At 43.3% G+C, this 24,576-nt stretch overlaps 1 protein-coding gene across 5 annotated transcripts in view; it reads right to left on the reverse strand.

Annotated features, from left to right (window-relative positions):
* The window catches only part of FAM110B (family with sequence similarity 110 member B), a 457,795-nt gene that overhangs the window by 158,514 nt on the left and 274,705 nt on the right, over positions 1–24,576 (reverse strand). For 3 of the 5 annotated variants that reach the window (XM_073331102.1, XM_073331095.1, XM_073331098.1), the window contains exon 1: positions 22,606–22,951. The exons of the other annotated variants lie outside the window; for them this stretch is intronic. The gene's annotated coding sequence lies outside the window, so the exon portion shown is untranslated. Of the gene's footprint in view, positions 1–22,605; positions 22,952–24,576 lie in introns of those variants that run through there. 5 annotated transcript variants of the gene reach the window in all.

Genomic DNA, 24,576 nt, shown 5'->3' on the forward strand with positions numbered 1-24,576 from the left:
TTAAAAGCATTTGATGTATTTTAAGAGATTTGCAAGGAGTTTACAATGTGTTATTGGGAAATAATCTCATGCAGAGTCCTCCAGAGTTCTGTTTTGTCATCCATCCTGTTCAGTGCACATATAAAGCCAATCATGGGAGAGAATGAATTGTTTTGGGATGAAGTGTTGTTATTTGTTTATTAATTACCATCAGTGTGCTTAACACTGTGCAAAAAACAGAAGGTATGAGTCCTGCCCCTAAAGATTTACATTCCAAATGCAGCTAATGATACTCAGCTGCACATCTCTTTCTCTTCCTTGGATACAGACAACACACCATCTCTCTGCTTTTCCAGAGTCAGACCAAAACATGAACGAGACTGAGGTGGCTGAAGCCCAAACGGGAGAAGAAGGAGGGTAGGCTGGTGGAAACATCTAGTCAATTTGGAGGTTCCTGTCCCCTTATGAGGAGCATGCCTATCCTCTGTCAATGAGGTTTGCAATATAGAGTTACTTTTAGGCCAAGATACTCCTACTAGCTCAGATAGCAACATTGGGCAACACTGCTTCCCCCTTTACTTCCGGCAGTCTTTTCTCTGATTTCACCATAGTGATCCATCTCTTTGTCATCTCCAACACAACTAAAATGTCCTGTACTTGGAGCTATCAAAGGGGTTTGTGGTGCCTGCAGCACAGCTGCTCAGAGGTGCAAATCACATATGGCAATTCATGGTCCAAATAAGGCCAATGGCTTTTTTGCCACAGTATTCAGTGGAACTAAATTTTTTCTCATTTTGCATATTATCCGTTTACTTTGAGAGGGATGGATTTCTAATTTGCTTCTGGATACAATATAAGATGTTGTATGAGATATATAAAGACCTATATGGTCTGGGTCCTGGCTGCTTCTCACCCTGCCTGCCATCTCAGCAGGAAATCAGCACGGGTCTTCTGTTGATAGTCCTTAGATTTTAATGGTAGGGACTGGATGCAAAGTCTTCCTGGAAGAGGGTCTCCAGCTCTGAGGCTCATTCCCTGTTGATTTGACCCAGTCTCATTGTTTTGAATTGTATGTCCCATCTGTTTTCTCAGGTCTTTAACTAAGGTAAACAGATTAGAAGGGAGTTCTATTATTTTCCATTTGAGTGCAATTATTGTGGTGTCTAAATTGTTGGCCACTTTAACCAACTTAAATGTATAGTAATTCATATATGAACCTACAATCTATGAAATGAGAACAAGTTTTTATGAACTGGAAAGTAAATAAAAACAAAACATGCTACTTTTGCATATACAGGCCAAATTAGAATGTGTGTGTCTAGATGTTGGCACCTAGTATGTAAAGCTACTGTACAACCTTAACAATATAACTTGCCATTAATACTGCATTTTAATTGGGTAACTACTTAAAGATCACTGGCATAGAAGGGAAAATTTTAAATCCTGGCTGAAGAAATTATTTGACAAGTAATAAAGCTGCTGTTCATGATATGGTAAGAAAGACCTCTAAAGCCAATTACATTGAAGTTTTTTCTTTATAAGTTTTCCCTTTATCCAACTACTTATATTGTATGAACAAACAACAAAATAAACCAGATGCCTTCATTTCAGTTGGTTTATATTTGATATGTGTTTATAGGCTGAGGATTAACTATATAATTTAAGACAGAATCAAAGCATCCTAAAACTGATCTGAATTATCTAAACGAAATAGCATTCAGGACTCCATGATAAACACTTTTCTTCCCAAAGCAGGAAAACTTTAGTTAGAACAATATCTATACATGTTTAATTACTTTCAGAATATATTCTCTCTGTATTTTCTCAGGATCCTGTGTTATGCTATATTTTAAGCTGTGAAAGAGATCTAAGGCATAAAAGTGTCCTGAAACAGGGGTCTAGACAGTGGCTTAGTGGCATTTCTGAGGAGCCCCCAGTGGTACAGAGTGTGTCGGAGTAGCTGTTTTGAGCAGAACATTACTGTCTCAAACTCTGCCAACAAAACTGCTTATTCCTCAGGAGTTTTTGTCAGAAATTCTGCAATGTGAATCTCATGAAGTTTCTTGCATCCTCACTAACATAACCTTTAATGACTGGTTTATCACAAGTGTAGACTGCATAATTTGCTACTAAAAATTCCCCCCAAAACTGTGCTTTTTATTACTACTACTACTTTCAAGGTATCCTTTTGAATTAAGTGATATATATAAGAGTTCTATATCTAGCTCAATAACAAGATAAACAAACTAAAATGATGTACAAAATTATATATCACTGTTTGCTAACAACAGGATAGGAGGGGACTGTTCAGATCTTGACTTTGCCAGAGCCTAAAACTTTGGCATAAAAGAATCGGGTCATTTTGTATACGCGAAACAATTTTAAACAGGTAATGCTTGGTCATACATTTACTCTGTACAAGTAAAGGAGGTTCCCATCCTAATACTCCAATCATTAGGATTATACTTTGTAAAAAGCTTATTGAAATTTTTTCTTCTTCTATATATTCTCTACAAAAGAAGGTATTATGCACCAAGCAGATGTATTCTGAAAATGTTTAATGAACCCACTGGAAGTCCATCATTGCAACTCCAGAAAAGGAGACTGTTTACAATAGAATACAAAAAGCTACTCAATTGCTTTCAATTTAGCATATTATTTTAACAAATTGTACTTCTTTGAGGACAAAGAACTGTATTACCACCACCTGCATTGTGCCTGCCAGCATTCATCAACCTTTTCAACAAAGGAAGAGAGTTGACCTGATTTTCAAGCATTATGTTTCTACAACGTTGCACTGCATGATGAAGTATTCCACAAAAATTAATCTCAGTGTCAAAGGAACAAGTTTTGTTTCTCATCACTAGACATTCAGCTTAAAACAAGCAGTTCTATGTATTTGCTAGAAACAGGAAAAAAAGGGAATTCAGGTTCAGAGCAGTTATAATTAGGGGATATATTAGGCAGCCTATGTGTCAGAATGATTTTTAGCAAAAAGGAAGTTGGTAAGCCATATGGCACCCATATTAATTCAGGTGCAAATGCAATAAAATATTAAAACAAAACAAACCCTTAAAATTATTCCATAAATAAGACTACATAACATTTGTAAGTACACCAATTCATCATTAGCTCAATATACAATGGGTTGAAAGTATAACTATCATTTAGCTGTAGCTCAATGCTTGTATCTCATGCCTACCATAAATAAGCAACTGTTATAAAGTGAAATGACCCCATTACAATTATATGCTTATTTTTTTAAATCACTCTGATTCAAAATAGAGACTCGGTTCCCTTCAATCTGTAAACTCTTCACCTTGGACAACCCCTTTGCTTGACGAGACTATGCTAAAATCCTCAAAAGCTTGCACATGACACACGTAGATCTCTGCATGCTGCAGCTGAATAGCGTAGACGACATGGTCAAAGCAACATTTTGCTATGTGACTCTGAGCACAATAGGCCAGATCCCAAACAAGTTTAGCACATCTGGTCCTAAACCCATTTGCAAATTTTGCCGTAAGTGTCTCAATGGCGGCTAATCAGTATTGAGCACTTTTGAAAATTTGGCCAAGTGTATTCTAACAGGAAAAGAAGCGCAGGAAAAAGATGAATGACTGCACCTGTGGGCTGCCTTTTCTATTTTGTACTTTTTTAATGCACACTGGGAGGGACATCACTCAAATGCTACATCGGTGCTGCAATGTCTGTCTAGCAACTGTATAACAGGGTCCAAAAAGAATGCCTCCACAATAACCCTTAAACTGTTGCCACAGTTCATGCCACAGTTCAATGCACCTTATTCCCCCACCATGGTCCACCCAGGTCATCCATTCTAGGCTCCTGGCTCTTCAGCTGTCTCCTCTTTTGGGTAGAGACCCACATCTCTCTTTCTCCTGACTGGGGTTTTCCCAGGCTGCACAGCTCCCAGCTTACATTGTGATATAACCAGAAATCCAGTTTATCTAAATAGGCCAGCATCTGTGGTTTTCTCAGTCTCTGAAGGCATATGAACCGCGTAGCAGCAGTTACAAGTCACCACACAGCTCTTTCTAAGCAAGCACATTTATTCTTAAGGTGAAACCTTAAGAGGAAACATCACATTTCCCACTAGAGGGAGGTTACATACAGTCCCAGCCCACAAAGATACATAAATCATTTATTTAATACAATGGACTCCAAAAATACTTAAATTTAATTCAATAAGGTTTTCACGGATATTGCAGGAAATTGCCATATGTCACAACTGCCATCCAAGAATGAACAGCCAACATCTGGTATGTTTGTATTGCTGCTTTAATTGTTGTAACTCAGCCAGCAATGCAGGAGTTAATAAAATGTGTGTCTCACTGAGATCTACATTTCTCTGGTCCAGTTAGCATGCTCAACATGCAAGCTGGACAGAATGATCTCAATGTTCCCATAATAAGCCATAAGATGAGCCTCTGCACAAGTTAATTCATCCAGAGGAGCCTCACCTCCTACTTCCCTCTGGAAAGCAGGAGATAGTGTGCTGCAGTCTTGATTCAGGAAGAGCCCGAGGAGAAAGTCCGCCTTCTACTGTATCCTCATTCCTATTAGAAGAGGAGTGAACATCTCACCTCTGTTTAAAAAGTCTGCAGACGAAAGGTTTAAGCCATGTGAGGCAGCTGGTGAATCAACCAGTTCCATACCCAAATTTACAGTATTCTCAACCTCTGCATGCCCCAGGTTCCATTAACAGAAGAGGACATCTGCTTAAAAGATAGCCTGGCAGCAGAGTTCTGCTCCAGGGCACCAGAAGAAACAGCAGACACACCAGTACAATTAGGACATAGAAGCAGTTCTGGAAGGCAGTACACTTGCCAGTCCTCCACAGACAAATCAGCAGTAAACAGTAAGAGGAGTTTACTGGCCTGTAACAGGAGGTTCTTTGAAGTGTGTGGTCCCTATCTGTATTCCACTGAGGGTATACGCATGCGTGCCATGCATCCAGAGCTGGGGAATTTGAAAGTAGTAGCGTCTGTTAGTCTGCGCATGTGCCTTTCCTTCACCTCTTGGTTTCGTCAGAGGTGATAAAGGGCAGGACAGACCAAACCAACCACGTCTCCAGTTCCTTCTCCACTGCAAATCAAACAGATCCGTAGCAGAAGGGAAGCAGGGCAGGAAGTGGAATACAGATATGGACCACACATCTCGAAGAACCTCCAGTAACAAGTAAGTAACCACCTCCTCTTCTTCAAGTGATGGTCCCTACTGTATTCCACTGAGAGTGATTAACAAGCAGTACCTAATTCAGAGGAGGGTGTAAGGAAGAGAATGGGACAGTTGAACGGAGGACAGCCACACTGAATGAGCATCTGTCAGAGTTCTGCACCAAAGCATAGCATTCAGCAAAGGTATGTACCAAACTCTATGTGGCTGCCCTACATATGTCTGGAAGCGGCACATCGAGGAGGGATGCCTAGGCAGCTTTTTCAGTAAAGTCTTTCAATTTGCCATAATTAAGGAAGGCATATTTGGCCAACAAGGCCTGGAAAACGAAGTCTGAAAAACACAACTGAAGGCTTGTTGAAGAGAAGACCTTGTGTCTCAGAAGGTCTAAGCATTTGGAGCACAGATGTTGCTGCCTACACCATGAGGGAATTGGGTGGAGGGTGTGAAAAAGAAACTTGAATCCCTTCGCTGGTACATAATATCTCCTCCCTGCCCCCTTTGGAGTAGACATACAAGTGGCTGAAGTATGCCAACCTGTTCAGGCTGGTTGAAGAATAGCATCGTTGATCAGGTACTTGTATTGGCAGTAGGAAATGGGTGGTCCTTGTTTTCCATTGGAATCCTCCGATGATGAGAACTCAGATCCCGGTTTCAGTGGTGGTACTGTCAAAGCCGGCAGAAGTATATAAACCACAAAAGAATGAGTCGAGGCATGACATGACTTTGGCAAGTCCTGGATAGGAGATTGGACCTCCCTAGGTACAGTTTGCAGAGGAAGGCATGGAGATCTCAGTTCCCCAAGAGTGAAGTGCTCATATGACTTCGATGCTTTCTCCAAATGCCCCAGTGTTAATGGTACCCGTTCCATAGCTGGAGCCGGTGGGACCAGAGGACTGTCCTGGAACTGATGGATCCCTTGTCTTAAGGAAGGCTGACACTGAGGGGATGTGGATCATGGCGCTCGATACCAGTAGATCCGCTGGTCTCTGCGATTTCTTGTCAGGATTGTGCCCTCTGGAACACGCTGCCCCTCCGTGGCTGGAACTCGTGGAAGGGGCATCGTCCTTCCTTGGTTTGGAGCAAGACTTATTACCATGCTTATGCACATGCTTACTTGCCTCCCAAGAAGGCCCCAGCATGGAGTCCATAGAGGAGGGACAGCCGGAGCAAGACTTGATCTCAGCAGACGGAGGCACACTCCTGGCTTCCTCAGGATGATGTACGGGGGGAGGGAGGGATGTTCCCTGGTCTGGGTCTGACTGAGGCCTCATGGCAACTTCCATAAGGTGCTTCTTGAGGCATAGAGCCCAGCCTTCTCGGGTACGGCTTGTGAAGGACTGGCAGATACGGCACCTGGATGAAACATGGGCCGGAGGAGAGGACTGTTAAACAGATTCCCCCAATGTCCCAGTCCTACTAAAATTACTACTAAAAACTAAACTACATAAGAAAATAGTAAAACAGTGGAAGAAAAAACTAACTATACACAGTTCAAAAACTTGTTTATTTGGGATTGGGGGGGGGGGTAAGTGCATCAGATGAGAGGACACTAACAGCTCCGACTTGGACCAGGGGATGGTGAAAAGGAACTGGAGTCATAGTTGGTCCACCCCATCCTTTATCACCTTGGATGAAACCATAAGGCAAAGCAAGGAAACATAAGAGGACCAATGGACACTTCTACTTTCAAATTCTCCAGCTTCAGACTCCTGGAGTGCATGCTAAACTCTCAATGGAATACAAGAGGAACCATCACTTGAAGAACAACTGTTCTATGGACATAATTCCTACAGCATCATCCAAGATAAGGTTTAAAAATTATTACATTTTGCATGAAAATGTTGAATGCCACGGAGTGTTGCAACATTTCGTATTTCAGAGTAGCAGCCTTGTTAGTCTGTAGTCGCAAAAAGAAAAGGAGTACTTGTGGCACCTTAGAGACTAATAAATTTATTTGAGCATAAGCTTTCGTGAACTACAGCTCACTTCATTGGATGTATTCAGTGGAAAATACAGTGGGGAGATTTATATACATAGAGAACATGAAACAATGGGTGTTACCATACACACTGTAAGGACAGTGATTACTTAAGGTGAGCTATTACCAGCAGGAGAGCAGGGGGAGGGAGGGGAGAAACCTTTTGTAGTGATAATCAAGGTGGGCCATTGCCAGCAGTTGACAAGAACATCTGAGGAACAGTGGGGGGGATGCAGAGGGGGAATAAACATGTGGAAATAGTTTACTTTGTGTAATGACACATCCACTTCCAGTCTCGATTCAAGCCTAAGTTAATTGTATCCACTTTGCAAATTAATTCCAAATCAGCAGTCTCTCATTGGAGTCTGGTTTTGAAGTTTTTTTGTTGAAGAATTGCAACTTTTAGGTCTGTAATCAAGTGACCACAGAGATTGAAGTGTTCTCCGACTGCTTTTTGAATGTTATAATTCTTGACGTCTGATTTGTGTCCATTTATTCTTTTACATAGAGACTGTCCAGTTTGACCAATGTACATGGCAGAGGGGCATTGCTGGCACATGATGGCATATATCACAATGGCAGATGTGCAGTGAACAAGCCTCTGATAGTGTGGCTGATGTGATTAGACCCTATGATGGTGTCCCCTGAATACATATGTGCACACAGTTGGCAACGGGCTTTGTTGCAAGGATAGGTTCCTGGGTTAGTGGTTTTGTTGTTTGGTGTATGGTTGCTGGTGAGTTGCTTCAGGTTGGGGGGCTGTCTGTAAGCAAGGACTGGCCTGTCTCCCAAGATCTGTGAGAGTGATGGGTCGTCCTTCAGGATAGGTTGTAGATCCTTGATAATGTGTTGGAGAAATTTTAGTTGGGGGCTGAAGGTGATGGCTAGTGGCGTTCTGTTATTTTCTCTGTTGGACCTGTCCTGTAGTAGATGACTTCTGGGTACTCTTCTGGCTCTGTCAATCTGTTTCTTCACTTCAGCAGGTGGGTATTGTAGTTGTAAGAATGCTTGATAGAGATCTTGTAGGTGTTTGTCTCTGTCTGAGGGGTTGGAGCAAATGTGGTTGTATTGTAGAGCTTGGCTGTAGACAAAGGATCGTGTGGTGTGGTCTGGATGAAAGCTGGAGGCATGTAGGTAAGCATAGCGGTCAGTAGGTTTCCGGTATAGGGTGGTGTTTATGTGACCATCGCTTACTAGCACCGTAGTGTCCAGGAAGCGGATCTCTTGTGTGGACTGGTCCAGGCTGAGGTTGATGGTGGGATGGAAATTGTTGAAATCATGGTGGAATTCTTCAAGGGCTTCTTTTCCATGGGTCAAAATGATGAAGATGTCATCAATGTAGCACAAGCAGAGTAGGGGCATTAGGGGAGGAGAGCTGAGGAAGCACTGTTCTAAGTCAGCCATAAAAATGTTGGCATACTGTGGGGCCATGCGGGTACCCATAGCAGTGCCGCTTATTTGAAGGTATACATTGTCCCCAAATGTGAAATAGTTATGGGTAAGCACAAAGTCACAAAGTTCAGCCACCAGGTTTGCCGTGACATTATCGGGGATACTTTTCCTGACAGCTTGTAGTCCATCTTTGTGTGGAATGTTGGTGTAGAGGGCTTCTACATCCATGGTGGCCAGGAGGGTGTTTTCAGGAAGATCACCGATGGATTGTAGTTTCCTCAGGAAGTCAGTGGTGTCTCGAAGATAGCTGGGAGTGCTGGTAGCGTAGGGCCTGAGGAGGAAGTCTACATAGCCAGACAATCCTGCTGTCAGGGTGCCAATGCCTGAGATGATGGAGCATCCAGGATTTCCAGGTTTATGGATCTTGGGAAGCAGATAGAATACCCCAGGTCGGAGTTCCGGGGTGTGTCTGTGCGGATTTGTTCTTGTGCTTTTTCAGGGAGTTTCTTGAGCAAATGGTGTCGTTTCTTTTAGTAACCCTCAGTGGGATCAGAAGGTAATGGCTTGTAGAAAGTGGCATTGGAGAGTTGCCTAGCAGCCTCTTGTTCATATTCCGACCTACTCATGATGACGACAGCACCTCCTTTGCCAGCCTTTTTGATTATGTTATGATGTCAGAGTTGTTTCTGGGGCTGTGGATGGCATTGTGTTCTGCACGGCTGAGGTTATGGGGTAAGTGATGCTGCTTTTCCACAATTTCAGCCCGTGCACGTCGGTGGAAGCACTCTGTGTAGAAGTCCAGTCTGTTGTTTCGACCTTCAGGAGGAGTCCACCCAGAATCCCTCTTTTTGTAGTGTTGGTAGGAAAGTCTCTGTGGGTTAGTATGTTGTTCAGGGGTGTGTTGGAAATATTCCTTGAGTCGGAGACGTCAAAAATAGGATTCTATGTTGTGAATCTGTGGAGGAGTAAAACCTTAAATGGATTTAACAAATGTCTCGTGTGCTGCCATGGTGCTGTAGGAAGTGTCAGTTGATCCCTGAGAGGTCACTCCTATTGCATCCAGAACCCTAATTCCCCATATGAGGGAAACCTCTTACAGGATTGGCCTATCTCAGAGGTCGGCAACTTATGGCACGCGTGCCAAAGATGGCACGTGAGCTGATTTTTAATGGCTCGCTGCTGCCTGCCGGGTCCCAGCTGCCGGCCCTGCTCAGCCCGCTGCCAAACCCAGGCCAGGACCCCGGCAGGCAGCACCGAGCCATTAAAAATCCTGCCTGCCCTGGCCCGCTCTTCTCCGCCCCCCCCCCCCCCCCAGGCAGGGTGAAGAAGCTTGGTCCTGCCGGCTGCTGCTGCAGAGCAGGCAAGCTTCCCTGTCCCCCACCTCTTCCCCCAGCGTGCTGGGTTCCGGCCCCTCCTCCTCTCCCTCCCTCCCTGCAGTCTATCAGCTGATGGCCCTTGCGAGGGAGTGGGAGAAGCGGAGCCACAGCGGGCTCGCTGCTCCGAGGAGGAGGCAGAGAAGAGGTGGGGACAGGGCCTTGGGGAAGGGGGGTGGAGTCAAGGCACATCCCCTCCAGCCTCCTGCTGTGAGCCGCTCTGGGCAGGGGGCTGGGAGCACCCCGACGACCCTAGCCCACACCCCCAGCCCTCTGCCCTGATCCCTGCACCCCCACACACACACTCCCAGCACCCTGCCCTGAGCCCTGCACCCTCCACACACCCCAGCCCTTTGCCCTGACCCCAGCACTCCCCATACACCCCAGCCTCCTGCCCTGACCCCTGCACCCCCCACAACCCCAGCCCTGACTCCAGTACCCCCCACACATACCCAGTCCCCCACACCCCATGCCCTGACTCCTGCACCCCGTCACATACCCAGCCCCCTCACACCGCATGTCCTGACTCTTGCACCCCCCACATTCCCATCCCCACCCAGAGCACCAAACAGGAGCTCCTGCAGCCCTCCCACCCCACCCCCCACATTCTCACCTGCACCCCTCACACCAAATGGGAGCTGCCCAGGTAAGCACTCCACACCCAAACCTCTTGCCCCAACCCTGAGCCCCCTCCCTCATTCTAGCTCCTGGCCAGACCCTGCACCCCAACCTGCTCCTTCACCCCCAGCCGTGTGCTCCATGCACTCCCACCCTCAGCTCAGTGCAGAGAGAGAGGAAGAGAATGGGCTAGAACCTGGGAGAAGGTAGGTACCCACTCTATGTGGGCAGAGCCGGGATCCCAGACCGGCAGCAGGCTGAGCGGGGCCGGCAGCAGCTTCTGAAAGGTTGCCAACCCCTGGCCCACCTAATGGTAGTAGCCCAGTGGCCAATTTCCACTGGCTTGCTATTGGCTGCAGAGCTGCTAGGGATTCTGCCATCATCATTTTGCCTTAATTGGGCAGGACTCTCCATTTCCTTTTTTAGTTGTGGCCCCAACTGCATGGTCATTTCACCTTCAGCCCTGCTTATCCCCCCACCCCTGCTGTCGCATTAACACATCATAGAGTGAAACTTACCATGCTGTAGGTGACTGAGTCCCTGATTCAGAGGGATGTTCAGTGTTTCAAGGGGCTGTTGGCAAAAAATGCTTCCTGATACGGTCTTGTATTTTTATGACAAATTTTGAGAGAAACCACACTGCAGCAGCCCTCAATCTGTTGGGCATTCCTTTTCTGCAGAATTTCTCCCAAAGAAAGCCTACACAGGCAAATTTTAAAAGGTGTATCACCTTGCATGTCTCCTGGGTCTCTGATTTCTTCCTATCATGCAGTGTTCACCACGTAGACTCAGCATGATTCCTTGCTGAGCAAGCTCATTTTCATTGAGGAAACCTTTGGCATTTGCTTCATACAACAGCTGTCTTCTAAAAAACTTGATGTTTGAGTGCACAGCTGGAGCCTGAGTTCCAAGACAGCCTGAAGATCCAGAGGTGCAACCTTCCCATAGTTTTAAAATACTTTCAACTCTCAGAGTGACCAAAAGAGGGCATACAATTTTCCTGCCATGCACTGCTTTGAAAAATCCCTTTCAAGTTCCACTCACAATTACACAGGTGCAAATCCAAAGAAACACCAACAAAGTTCCTTCAGTTTTACATCCTTGTGACACAGCAAATTTTGCCCCAGAATGCACCTCAATTTGTATGCACTGAAAGGAAAGTATGCCAATTTGTGTGTTAGCTTTCTTAATTCTCACTTTTTAATTCATTTTTAAAGAAAGACTTTATCTTAGACAATCTAATACTGTACAACTAATAAATGTTGTGTTGTCTGTTAGCAGATTTTTGGCTTTAAGAGTTTTGACTCTTCCTGTGAGAGGAAGATTTTTCCCAAAGGAGTTATGCAATTTCATATAACAAATGTAAAAACAAAGCTACTTTTGTTTAAGTACTGCAGATTTGGTTTGTTTTGGGGGGAGGAAAAGAGAAGTGACATTTATCAATTTATAGCTAAACCTATATAAAGGAAGATACCACCATGAGCAGGCTTTAAAGAAACATGGTCAACTTAAAATTTCTCACACACGAATTTCTTACCATCTACCATTACAAGTAATTCCTGGAGTTACTATAACAAAGATTAAGGGGAAAAGTATTTACTTTGCTTTCTAGTTCATTGCATTGTGCATTCAACAGCACTTTGTATATGTTCTGTTTCACTAGAATCAGTTTCTCCTTTTCTTTGTGTGGATCTTTCAGACAGAAAGAGGGAAGAGAAATTTTTAAAAATAGGAAAATGTGGTCTCAAAAATACACAAACTGGCAGGAGGATTCAGGGCAGGCATAGCACCTGAAACTACTCTTTCTTTCTAAAACTGATCTCAAATTGACAGTTTCCCTTTAACCTACCACATCATTCAGTTTGCCAAGACAGGAACCAATACTGCGATGAGATCCATGTGGGCAGACCCTTGCACCTGCACAGGGCACACCGCAAGACAGGGGCAATATAGAGTAACCTCAAATAAATGTAAGAAATTACTGAAAATATCAGAGAATAAGTATAAGAAAAAGTAGTGCCTTGTGCCCTGATCCTGCAAAGAGATCTAGGCAGGTAGCCCTCACACAGGGTCCCCAAGGGATCCATGCAAAGACTTTTGCACCATTGTGTCAAGGATGTGCCCATGCAGATCCATATGCAGGATTAGGGTTCTAGTCTCCTATCTAACGGGGTTGTTACAATGACTCATGAATATTGATTAATGAATCACTTTGATTATTGTTAAAATAATTATGTACTGTATCAAATTTTATCCAGTGAACTTAGGTAATATATCTGACAATATCTTAAATGGGAAAATAGTTGCTCACTCGCAGTAGCTGGACTGAAATCTGTAAATTCTCATTCACGCAGCCTGCCATTTTAACTGATGAAAAGTTACAGCTCATTGAAACTTTTAGCATCTAGTACCCCAATTCCTAAAAATTACAAAATGAGCATATTTGGGGAGCTCAACATCAAAACACTCCAGAATTGATTTGGGAAGATGAACAGCAAAACACTCCAGAATTGCCCCTACTTGAAAAGAAAGAAGTAATATGTTTGGTAGGAACTGTGCACTTAGATTTAACTTGCACATTGCAGTCTCTCAGAATTTGAAACTAGTGATGTTTAGATGACTAAATTTATTAATTGTGCTATAAAATGTTCCTCCGTTTAGGTGTATATTCATCAGATTATACAGCACTACGTGCTGCATCCAAAACTATAAGAGTTCTTAACTCCAAGATATGAACATAAGTATGCTGTCATTTTTGGGGCAACAACCTGGACCTGAAGAGCTATAAGACTGATTAGAGTAACATCATTAAAAAAAATCCAACAGCATTCTATGAATCATAGAACTAGAGTCATCCAATACAAATGGACAGATATGGCCAAATTCTGCATGGACATACACCTCATGTAGTCCCACGGACCTCTGCTAGTTTGCACAGTGTGTATGTGAGAAATTGATTTGGCCCACAGAGTCTATTATACCCGTAACTGGTTATAGACTAGTATTTTGCCAGATGATAGAGGCAAATTATTATTATTTATTGTAGCACCTAAGAGCCCCAGTCATAGACCACTGTGCTAGGTGCTTTACAAACACAGAACAAAAATACAGTCCCTGCCCCAAAGAGCTTACAATCTAAGTATAAGACAAGAGACAACACATGAACACGCAGACAGATGGAGGAGTACAAGGAACCAAGGATACAACACTCGTCAGCATGATAGGTAATGGTGTCAGCACACCAGCAGACTAACCTTTTGTACGTGATGATGTACATAAGGCTGCACTAGTCCACGTGATCTGCGTCCACCCAGTAATTAATGACATGTCAAAACATAAAAACAGACTTGACTCATAATGGACATAGACGCTGAAAGGAATACAGTGACTTTTACCCCAAGGCATGTTAATGGTTCTTTAGAATCACAACAACAGCTACCCTTATCAACTGGTAGAGTAAATAACCTTAAATTCTATATATGATGTTTAACATGATACTGAATATACACAAATGTGAAAAGGGACCCTTTACACTAAATGATAAAATAGAAAATCACCTAATTACCTTTTTGGAAGCCATTGTTAGATTTATATAATTAAAAAAAACACCTGAAGGGATTCTTGCCTTTTGTCTGCTTTGTTTCCATGCAACTAGGTGCAGTCGAGAGATGGAAATAAACTACCCTTCCTTTCCTTCTTTATTTTCCCCAATTCCCCCTTCCTTTTTTTTTTTTTAAACCGCATAGTAGGAAAATCAAGGGGAAAATATTTTACAGTTGCCATTATAGGCATCTGTAAAATCTCTCCGTGACTTAACAAAAATAATGATTCACTGCCTTCTTCCTTTACCACCTCCACCCCCCACCCATTCAAAGCTTGCTCTTATAATGGAACTTGAACTTTTTAATACATACCAACATTCCTCCCATTTTTATGTACAAGTTTAATTAATGTGACCACTACCCCTTTATGGCCCCATTCACAAATTCACTAGTAATTCTATCAACTATCCTCATATATCTCTCTCCTCCTGGGGTAAGTCTACACAGCATTTTGGAGAAAGCCTTCCAGACTGGAACAGGGCTAGCATGGCCAAGGCTAGTGCTCTATAAATAGCTGTACAGACAGTGCTTTGAAGTTGAAGCTTGGGCTGAAGCTCAGACTCTGAAGCCTAGGCTCCAGCCCAAGCCGCAACTTCAAACTGCTGTCTGTACAGCTATTTTTAAAGCACTAGCTCAAGCCCCGCTAGTCCAAGTCTGTCAACCCAAGCTGGGAGGCTTGCTCCAAAAATTGCTGCACAGACATACCCTCAGACTTTTCCTCTCACTCTCGTTTTCCCTCCTTTGTCCATTCTCCATATTTCACCTCATTCTTACCCCTCTCTCTTCAGTCTCTCATTTCCTTCCACTTCTCTTCTCCTTCACTCCTCCTCTATCTGCATTCAAACTCACTATACATCCCAAACTCATTCTTCTCACCATGCACACACTCTCTTCCTTAGAGTATATCTATACTACAAGTGCTACAGTGGCACAGCTGACACTGTAATACTGTGGAGTAGACATGGAAGGGGTTTTTCTGTTGCTTTAATAAATACTCCCTCCTCAGGGGTGGTAGCTAGATCGACAGAAGAATTCTTCTGTCTACCTCGCACGGTCTTCCACAGGGCTCAAATTGGTTTAACTACGTCTCTCAGGAGTGTGAATTTTTCACACCCCTAAGCAATACAGCTAGTTTGACCTAAATTTTATGTGAAAACCATGTCTTAGTCTGTAAACTGCAGTATTAAAGGACCCTCTTGTTTTCTCTTGACTGAGTTTAAGAAGATTTTAGATATATTTTCACTGACCAGAACAAGCTTAAAAATTTCCTCACAGTTATAAATGCAGTTTTTCAAACTCAGATTGTAAAAGCAAATTAATAAAGTGATACTGTAGATAAAAGACAGGATGAGGAGTGAGATCTACATTACATACTATACTTTGCAACAGATTTTGTTTGTTTGGGTTTAACTAGTAATTTTTAATCCTTCAGTAGTAGTTACCTACCTTACTTACGCAAGTGTTGTCTATTAATATTTGACACTAAGATTCTCAAATGAAAGGAGCTAAAGTCACATAATTTTAATGATAATATTTTAACAATAAGCAACACATTCATATAAAGCAGAGACAGGAGTAAATGAAAACATGCAACAAATGAATACTAAATGCCACTAAGACATCCACTAAAATTTTTCTTGAGTTTCTTAAATTATCTTCTTGACTGCTTATCACAGTCTCTTTACACTTATTTCCTACAAGGAACACAGATATTTCAAGTTTGCTATAGCTCCTCTTGAAAGAAAGCATGCATTTAAAGTGACCATTAAAAATCTGGACTATCATATTTTGGATTAACTTTGCCTGGGTGCTCTGCAAAAGCATTACATCCCAAGAAAATTATCCATATGCTTTATCAATTAAAAACCTTAACTGGCATAAAGCAATGTCAAAGAGCACTGATGTTGCTCTGATACATAAAATATTACCCAAAACGTCTTACTTCCTTAATGATTCTTCCAAAAATCTGTCCACATTAGTGACATACATTTGCCTTCTGTTTTAAACAGTCTCCTTTGAATTTCAAAAGCCTGAGTTTACATTCTCAAAGCCCAGCCCTGCAAGGTTTACTGTGTGGTGCCTGAACAGAGGCCCAATTAATGCAACTAGGTTCTGTCTGGGGCCTTAGATTCCATATATCTGCTAAATTTCTTTATTAAATGGTCCATATGTAATTTTGTTGTCATCCTTCTTGGAGAAGAAGGAAGCACTTGGCTGCAATTAAAGACTGTCTGTAACAGCGGCTTAGCAGGCCGGTGCTAGGATGCATCCTTTGTCTGTCTGCCCTTGCTCTCTTTGGTCAAAGAGTGAATTTTAGTGCTTTGGCCCCCTGATTAAAGCAAAAGTCTGCTCCTTCCAGGATAACAAAGGTCCCAAGCACAGAATTAAAATACATCAGTGGTTTTCCTAGGACTACAGCATTCACACCTGTTATAATTCAAGGCTTCACTACCAACCTTCACCCATCATCTGGCTAAAGAGTTCTTTAGCCCTCCCTAAAACAACAAACGCACACCTTTTTTCTTAGGCCCCTTACTGCCAGGCTCACAAATCCTGGGTCACATGGATTTCCACACTATCCTTCTAGGTGGCACTCAAGTGGGTGAGAGGGCATGTCTTTTCTCTGCTACAGGCTCCAGCCCAGGACCCTAAACGTGAATGCCTTTCCCCTATAACTTCCATCATTGCACTATGCCTTCCCCGGTCCTTTCCAAAACTACTTGCTTTTTATTCATACCTAAAGGGACATGATGGGAGCAGCAAACAGGCCCTAGGTGGCAGATCCTACTCAGCAGACAATGCATCTGACAAAGTGGGTATTCACCCACGAAAGCTTATGCTCCAGTACGTCTGTTAGTCTATAAGGTGCCACAGGACTCCGCCGCCATTGCAAAAGGAACTCTTAGAACAAGAAGTGGCATGTGATTGGAAAGCCATGGAGATAATAGTTGTTGGCAGACGTCCACAAAGTGAAAGAATAATCCTTTTATGTATCAAGGGGTTCAAGTAATTCATTCTGACCTCCATCCTAGATTTCTCTATTTGTGTGTTTTCTTAGTTGTTCGTGTTAGTTTGTGCTTATTTTTTAGTTAAATTTCTCCTCTTCCCCCATATGAAAAGGGAAAACAACACAGTAGCCATCAGAGGAAATACATACTCACCCCTACCCACTCCTACCATGTGACAGGAGTATTTCTTGAAATGGATTGAGGTTATAAAAAGTGAGTAGGCCGGGGGTGGGTGGGGACGGAGGGTGAGTTCATTCAATTACCAGCATGCCTACGTGTCCCACCATTACTACAGAATTGTTTCGTTTCTGTTGTTCAAGGGGTGGTGTTAGGGGAGCAGGGTTAAGGTTGTTTGGTTTATCTGAACTGTGCATTTCTTTACTTTCAGACATTTACATGTAATCTTAATTCTGAATTTCCAGTTCGTGTTTAGGAAAATTACAAGATATATTTAAGGGATTTTTTTAAATTAAGCAATCTGTATACATTTACAACCTTAACTGTAGTTTATGCAGGTTTTTTGGCCTGGAAATTGTCTTGGGTTTTTTTCTTTGTCAGTTTATCTCCCCAATTTGGAATACCAAAATATACTTTCAGAAAAAGAGTCACATTACTTTCCCCCCCGCCTTCCTAGGAATGTTCCCACACTGAAAGTTTCCAATAACAATCTGAGATTTCACATTCCCACCATGTCAGAAGTCCACAAGGAACAGACACTGAAAATGTTGATACTAATTTTAAAAACTATAGAAGAAAGAAAGAAAAAAGTAATATCAAAAGATACAAGGTAGTAAAGTATGGTGAATTATCTGCATATGGAACTGGAAATTATCACGGTGTACTTAGGGTTTGTTAGAAAGGTGTACCACTTTAACTATGCCAGTATTGTAAAAACAGAACACACTTTATACTGATCTACTGTAGCCATTCCATACGAGAAAGTGGAAGTCACCTTTATACCAGTGTAATTACACCCACACCAGGGTTTTTAGTGGTATAACTATTTTGGTAACAATAAAAACAAAAAAAAATCTGTACACCTAAAAGTTATCAGGTTAAGGGCAGATTTGTCCTTACAATCATTTTGTCATACTGGAATGGCCTTTCATAATGAACATGGACCACATTATCAGCTCTTGTGAAAAAATCCACCAGAGGAGAAAGTTACAAGAAATATTCCACATGGCTGAGGACATAGGAAACTTGATCCCTCTGGGAAGGGATCAGCAGCTGCATGGAAGAGGCCATGGGCATGGTTGCTTAACTGCATGGTGTAAAAGCATCTCTGTAAAAACCCTACAGTTGAGGATCTCAGGACATCCACTCTAAAGCGCCTGCCCCTCCATTTCCCCATGATGGCCGCCACCACCACAGTTAGCTCAGTTGCCACTGAAACCTCCTGTGGCACCTGCCTGCTACCTCCAAAGACTGTTAAACCCTGAAGAGGAAGTTAACATTGAAACACAAAACAATAATCTGTGACAGACTGCCGTGTAATTTAGGGCCCTTTTGACTGGGATCATGCCATGGAGAGTAGCTGTTCTGAGTTAAATCTCAGCCACAGCTCTCGGGACCATGGGCATATGACAAAAATATCTGCCTCAGAAAGGGCTGCTAATAATGGTTAAGAATGCTGCATAGCCACATCTCTGCCACCCCTTCCAGATATCACATTTTCTGCACAGATAAGACACAAACATGCAATGCTGACGCTTAACTTTATTTACAGTAGTCCCATGAATACATGCATAAGTGCTTATTGAATCCGGGCTTTAATCACTCTGTGCAACAGAGGAGGTTGCTGGATACTTTGCAAGTTTCAGAAAAAACGATTCACCATAGAGTGAGTCTAACAGCGCAAATGACACTCTGATTCTTTACTCCACAAACATATTTTCATATACTTAGGATAGGGCTGTCAATTAATCACAATTAATTCAAGCGATTAATTCAAAACAAATTAACTCAATTAAAGAAATTCTTTGTGATTAATCACAGTTTTAACTGCACTGGTAAACAATAATTGAATGTCAATTTAAATTTATTATAAATATTTTTGGATGTTTTTCTACATTTTCAAATAAATTGATTTCAATTACAACACAGAATACAAAGTGTACAGTGCTCACTTCATATTATTTTTAAAACAAAAATTTGCACTGTAAAAAAGATAAACAAAAGAAATAGTATTTTTCAATCCACCTCATTCAAGTACTGTAGTTCAATCTCTTTATTGTGAAAGTGCAATTTACAAATATAGATTTTTTTACATAACGGCACTAAAAAAAAAAAACACAATATAAAACTCAAGAGCCTGTAAGTCCACTCAGTCCTACTTCTTATTCAGTCAATAACTAAGACAAATAAGTTTGTTTACACTTACGGGAGATAATGCCGACCACTTCTTATTTACAAGGTCACCCAAAAGTGAGAACAGGCATTCACATGATACTTTTGTAGCTGGCATAGCGAGGTATTTTTGTGCCAGATAGTCTAAATATTTGTATGTCCCTTCATGCTTTGACTACCATTCCAGAGGACATGCTTCCATGCTGATGAGGCTCATTAAAAAATGTGTTAGTTAAATTTGTGACTGAACTCCTTGGGGGAGAATTGTATGTCTCCTGTTCTGTTTTACCTGTATTCTGCCATATATTTCATGTTATAGCAGTCTTGGATGATGACCCAGCACATGTTCGTTTTCAGAAGACTTTCAAAGCAGATTTGACAAAATGCAAAGATGATACCAATATGAGATTTCTAAACATAGCTACAGCACTCGACCTAGGTTTGCCTGTCGGATGTCTATATTTTCTAACTAGTCCCAGTTACGAGTCTAAGAGGTTTTAAGCAATGTCTCCCCCATCTCCCTTTACAGTCAATTCCACGGTCTGACTCCTTGCCCTGTGAGCAGTATTAAGGCAGTATTAAGGCAGGCATTAAGAATCTGAAATGCCTTCTGAAATCTGAGGGGGATGAGGTGTGGAACGTGCTTGTCAGAAGTCTTCAAAGAGCAACACTCCAATTCGGAAACTACAGAACCCAAACCACCAAAAAAGAAAATCAACCTTTTGTAGATGGCATCTGATTCTGATGATGAAAATGAACGTGCGTCAGTCCACACTGCTTCAGATCATTATTGAGCAGATCCTGTCATCAGCATGGAAGCATGTCCTCTGGAATGGTGGTCGAAGCATGAAGGGGCATATCAATGTTTAGCACTAAGGAATGGATTAAACTGATCTTTTCAGAGCATTTTAAAATAAGTGAGGCACTCAGTTTAAGTCTACACACGCACAAAGCTGTGCACATACACTATCTACTATTAAGAACACACAACAGATTTTGTATGTAGGACAAGAAGTGAAAAACATTTTTGTAACAAATTAACATTTATACTTTTATAGCATCAGCCCTATGAGCCATACTCTACAATTGAACATTTAGCATCAATATGTTGGAAAAGGTAAGGATATAAACATTTTACAGATGAGGAAACTGAGGCTCAAAGGTTACTTTCCCAAGATCACCCAGGAAATTTATGAAAGAGTTAGGAATACAAACAATTTTTAAAACCTATAACTAAGTTATTAAAAGAACTACATTCCCAGATCTTTTAAAGGTATGTTAAATCTTTAAGGCAAGAAAACTAATGCTGTCATTTTAAGTACAAGGGACAATTGCATATAATGAAGCAAAAGCAACTATCAGCTTCAGTATGTCTGAGTTAACCTATGTGTGATCAATTTTTGATCTTTAACACTGAGATAACAGGGATCAAGATGCAAATTACATGAATTTTCACGTTAAGTAAAACTTGCAAAGTTAAATGTTTAAATGCATATACTTTTCAGATTCTGTAACATAACATCTTATTGTACATTCTATTTGCTTAGACTAGGTTTTTGAAAGACTTCTTTCCTTCACAGACCATCTCCTCCCCCTACAAGTGATCACATATTAGGTCATATGACACATCACTACCTTTCCAACAGTAATGTAAAACAAATTGACTTCGCTGAACTCTGAGCAATGGCTCTGAAAAAGTATTTTCTAAGAAAAATATAATATATATCATAATAATAGCAGGAAAGGGAATATAGAAAAACCCCTGGTACATTTCATTTTGGATAAGTCTTCTCTCTTCCCTCACCTAAAGTTTCCTCCAGAGTCAAATCCTCCCTTGAAACAAAACCTGTCAGTGGTCCTTAAAAAACCAGTCACAAGACAGGACTAATTTCATGTAATGTTGTGACAGATGTGTACCAGATTCTGCACAGGGCATTAGCCTGACCCACAGGAAGAAGCCTTGTGCTTTACCCTGCATCACAGAGAAAGAGAATTAGAGGAGGAAGGAAGTCCACACTTCTTTCTGAGTCAAAAAAACACACCCGAAGGGTTAAACAGCTACTCTCAGTTTCTGTCTCCTGGGCCACGTGTTTTCCCTTGACATTAATGAGGAATTTAGGAACAAGCAAACCACTTTATTTCTGAGCAGTTTTATAGTGAAAAAAAAAAAGAGTTGGGGGACTTGTCCTGTTACTGGAGCTACAATAACCTGGTCTTAAGTAAAAAGAACTAATAAAAATTTGGCACCACAATTTGTCTCTATGCAGAGAGGCAGCTGGGCTTTCCAACAGCAGGGATAGCCCACCACATTATTGCATCTTATTCTGAGAAGTGAATTGTGCACTACTGAGACAACCAACCTTTTCACTTCTCTTTGTCACTCCCCCCGCCCCCAACCCACCACTGCTGCTTAGGCACCGATCCTGCAAACACAGAGGAACGTGAGTATATTGAAACATGCCTTAAAGGGCAACAGTGGCATTAAAATCAAGTGCATGGAGAAAAACTGTCAGCGCTCCAGGGTTCGAGACTTCCCAACTAGGCAGCAGGATCCTGCTGAGTGCATCTGCCCTGTTACGTTTAGTATCAGCTATCAAATCCCTCCAGCATCAAACATTTAACCCTGCAAGGAAAATCCTTCCGAAAGCCTTGTGTGTCCAACCTCTCCATCATAACTTTTCCCTCTCTCTTTGCAGCTACAAGGGCTGCAGGCTCCGTCTGCTCACACACAAAACCCAATCCCTCCCCCCTTTAAAAACAGCTTTCCGCTTCCCGAGCTGCTGGGGAAACTTCCACCCCCTGCTGTCACAACTCCAGACCCAACGAGCCCGAACCAGACCCTACATCGCAAGAGGAAAAGGGGGGAGAGGGGAAGACACGTGAGGTGGGGGGAAGAAACACCCCGACGCCCACAGATGTTCTTGCAGAATAAGCTGCTACCCCCAGAAGCGAGCTCCGGGAAGCCCAGCCTCCGTGCAAAGCTTTGACACCGAGGGGGCCGGCAGCGGGAGCTGCAGCTCCTTGGGACAACAATAAGCGCGTGCAGCCGGGCACTGCCTCCCCCCGGCTCCCCGCTCGCAGAGCTGCCTGCCGCGCGGCGCCCTTACCGTCCCTGCCGGCCTCTCGCGGGCGCCTCTGCTCCGGGGGGCGGCTGCGCGCAGGCAGGGGGCAGCCGGCCTCCTGCGGGGAAGGCGGGGAAGCCGCCGCCGAGAGGAGGAGGCGGAGAGCAGCGAGCCGCGCGGTGGGCAGGCGCCTCCCGTGCAGGCAGCGCTTCCTCCCGGCACTGAATGAAACTCTCCCGGGCGCCGCTGCTGCTGCTGCTGCTGCTGGCGGCGGGGGGGGGCAGAGCGCAGCCGGGCTCTTCCCACTGCCCCCACGCGCGGAGGGGAGCGGAGCTACGGGCTCGGCCGTGCCCCGCGCCTCCCAGCGCCTCGCCCGCCCCCCGCCCTCGGCTGCGCCTCGCCCGCCCCCCGCCCTCGGCTGCGCCCGCCTCCCGGCCTTTGCCTAGGGTGAGCGGCCGCTGGGGAGTCGGCGGCTCCGCACGTCTGGCGGCGCGGCGCGGCCCGGGCTGCAATGGTTTGGTCCACGCTGAAATGGGGAGGGACTGGGGGGGGGGTGCTGCACACACAATGGGCTGAGCCGGGCTCTGGGTTGGCGCGGCTGGGAGCCTCCGTCGAGCCAGGGCAGGGAGGCTGGGGGCTGCAACCCAGACACGGGCAAAGGGTCACTCCCCCTGGGCAGCCCAGGCTGGGGTCAGGGCTGGTGCGGGGCTTCTCTACGGGCAAACACACGCATTCACCACCGGGCTGTTAGACACGCTCTTGTGGCGCTGGAGGGGAAGGTGATTAGCGGCCCCTTGCCAGCCCTAACCTGCGATGATGTGAGAACTGCTGCATCCATTTTAATATTAGTTGCATGAAATAAAAGAGTAACCGTGACAAAAAATAATGGGTGATATCCTGGCCCCATTACAAAAGGAGTGTTGTTATTGGCGTCAATGGGGCTAGGATTTCCCCCAGGTGATCTTTGAAAGCAGGGGACGAGTCAGGATTTCACCCAATAGATCCTTGAAAGTGGGCTCCAGAAAACGTACTTCACCATAAAATACATAGTTTTGGTGAAATACCATTAAAGAGGGGATACTTCAGGCAACGTAGGAGAATTTCCAAAATAGTACAGCTGTTCACTTTCCCTTTGTACAAGAAATGAGACATTCACTTACAGAAGATATTCATTTATTTTGATCATTGTTAACTGGTCTATGTGGCATGCTTTAACGACAGTAGTTAGACGTGCACCAGTGAAAAATCTAAAGGAACTTCATCGAAGCGAATGGAGTCAATTGGTTATGTGTAGTACTGACAGCAGCATTTGGCACAGTGGGCTAGAACCTCAACTGCTGTAAGTCAGCATAGCCACATTGTCTTCGATGCCTATTTATGTCCCCTGAGGAGCTGACCAGTGACTCCTAATTTAGACTAAGCTTTCTGTTACATAATTGTCAATCTTAGTAGCAGAGATGGTAAGGACTATTTCTTTTGTGTTCACAGCGATCATCTTTGGAATATACAAAAACTGTAGCAAATGCAAATCTGATGCACACAAAAGTTAAAGCTCATTTAGACACCGTTCTTCCTCTGGTCTGAGCCAGCGCACATGTACTGATACTTTCACTATTCACATATTCACTCACTCATTTAGTTACTTACTTTCATTTGCCTACTCATTTACACATGCAGGTGTCCATATAACTGCTCATTCGCACCCCCCCCCCCTTTTTTTTACAATACGTAATCATTCTTTCCTTATGCATTCTCCTGTTTTTCCACATTCCTAATCTGAGCCTTTGACCCAGTTTTCTGGCTGAGTTTGACTTCCTGTCCCTTGACACAGATGCTCACCCTTTTGCTATCATAACCTATTCTATTCATTAGAAGTGAAGTTTATCCAGGTGTGTATTGCCCAGGCTTTCTCCTACAGTTACTCCAGATATTAGTCATCTGCATGAGAAGAGCACAAGCAGAATGGCTGTGTATAGAGGCCTCTTCACCTCCTACACAGTACATGGTGGGGAGGGA

The sequence above is a fragment of the Lepidochelys kempii genome, chromosome 2 (genome assembly GCF_965140265.1).
Source record: "Lepidochelys kempii isolate rLepKem1 chromosome 2, rLepKem1.hap2, whole genome shotgun sequence".
Lineage (NCBI taxonomy): Eukaryota > Metazoa > Chordata > Testudines > Cheloniidae > Lepidochelys > Lepidochelys kempii.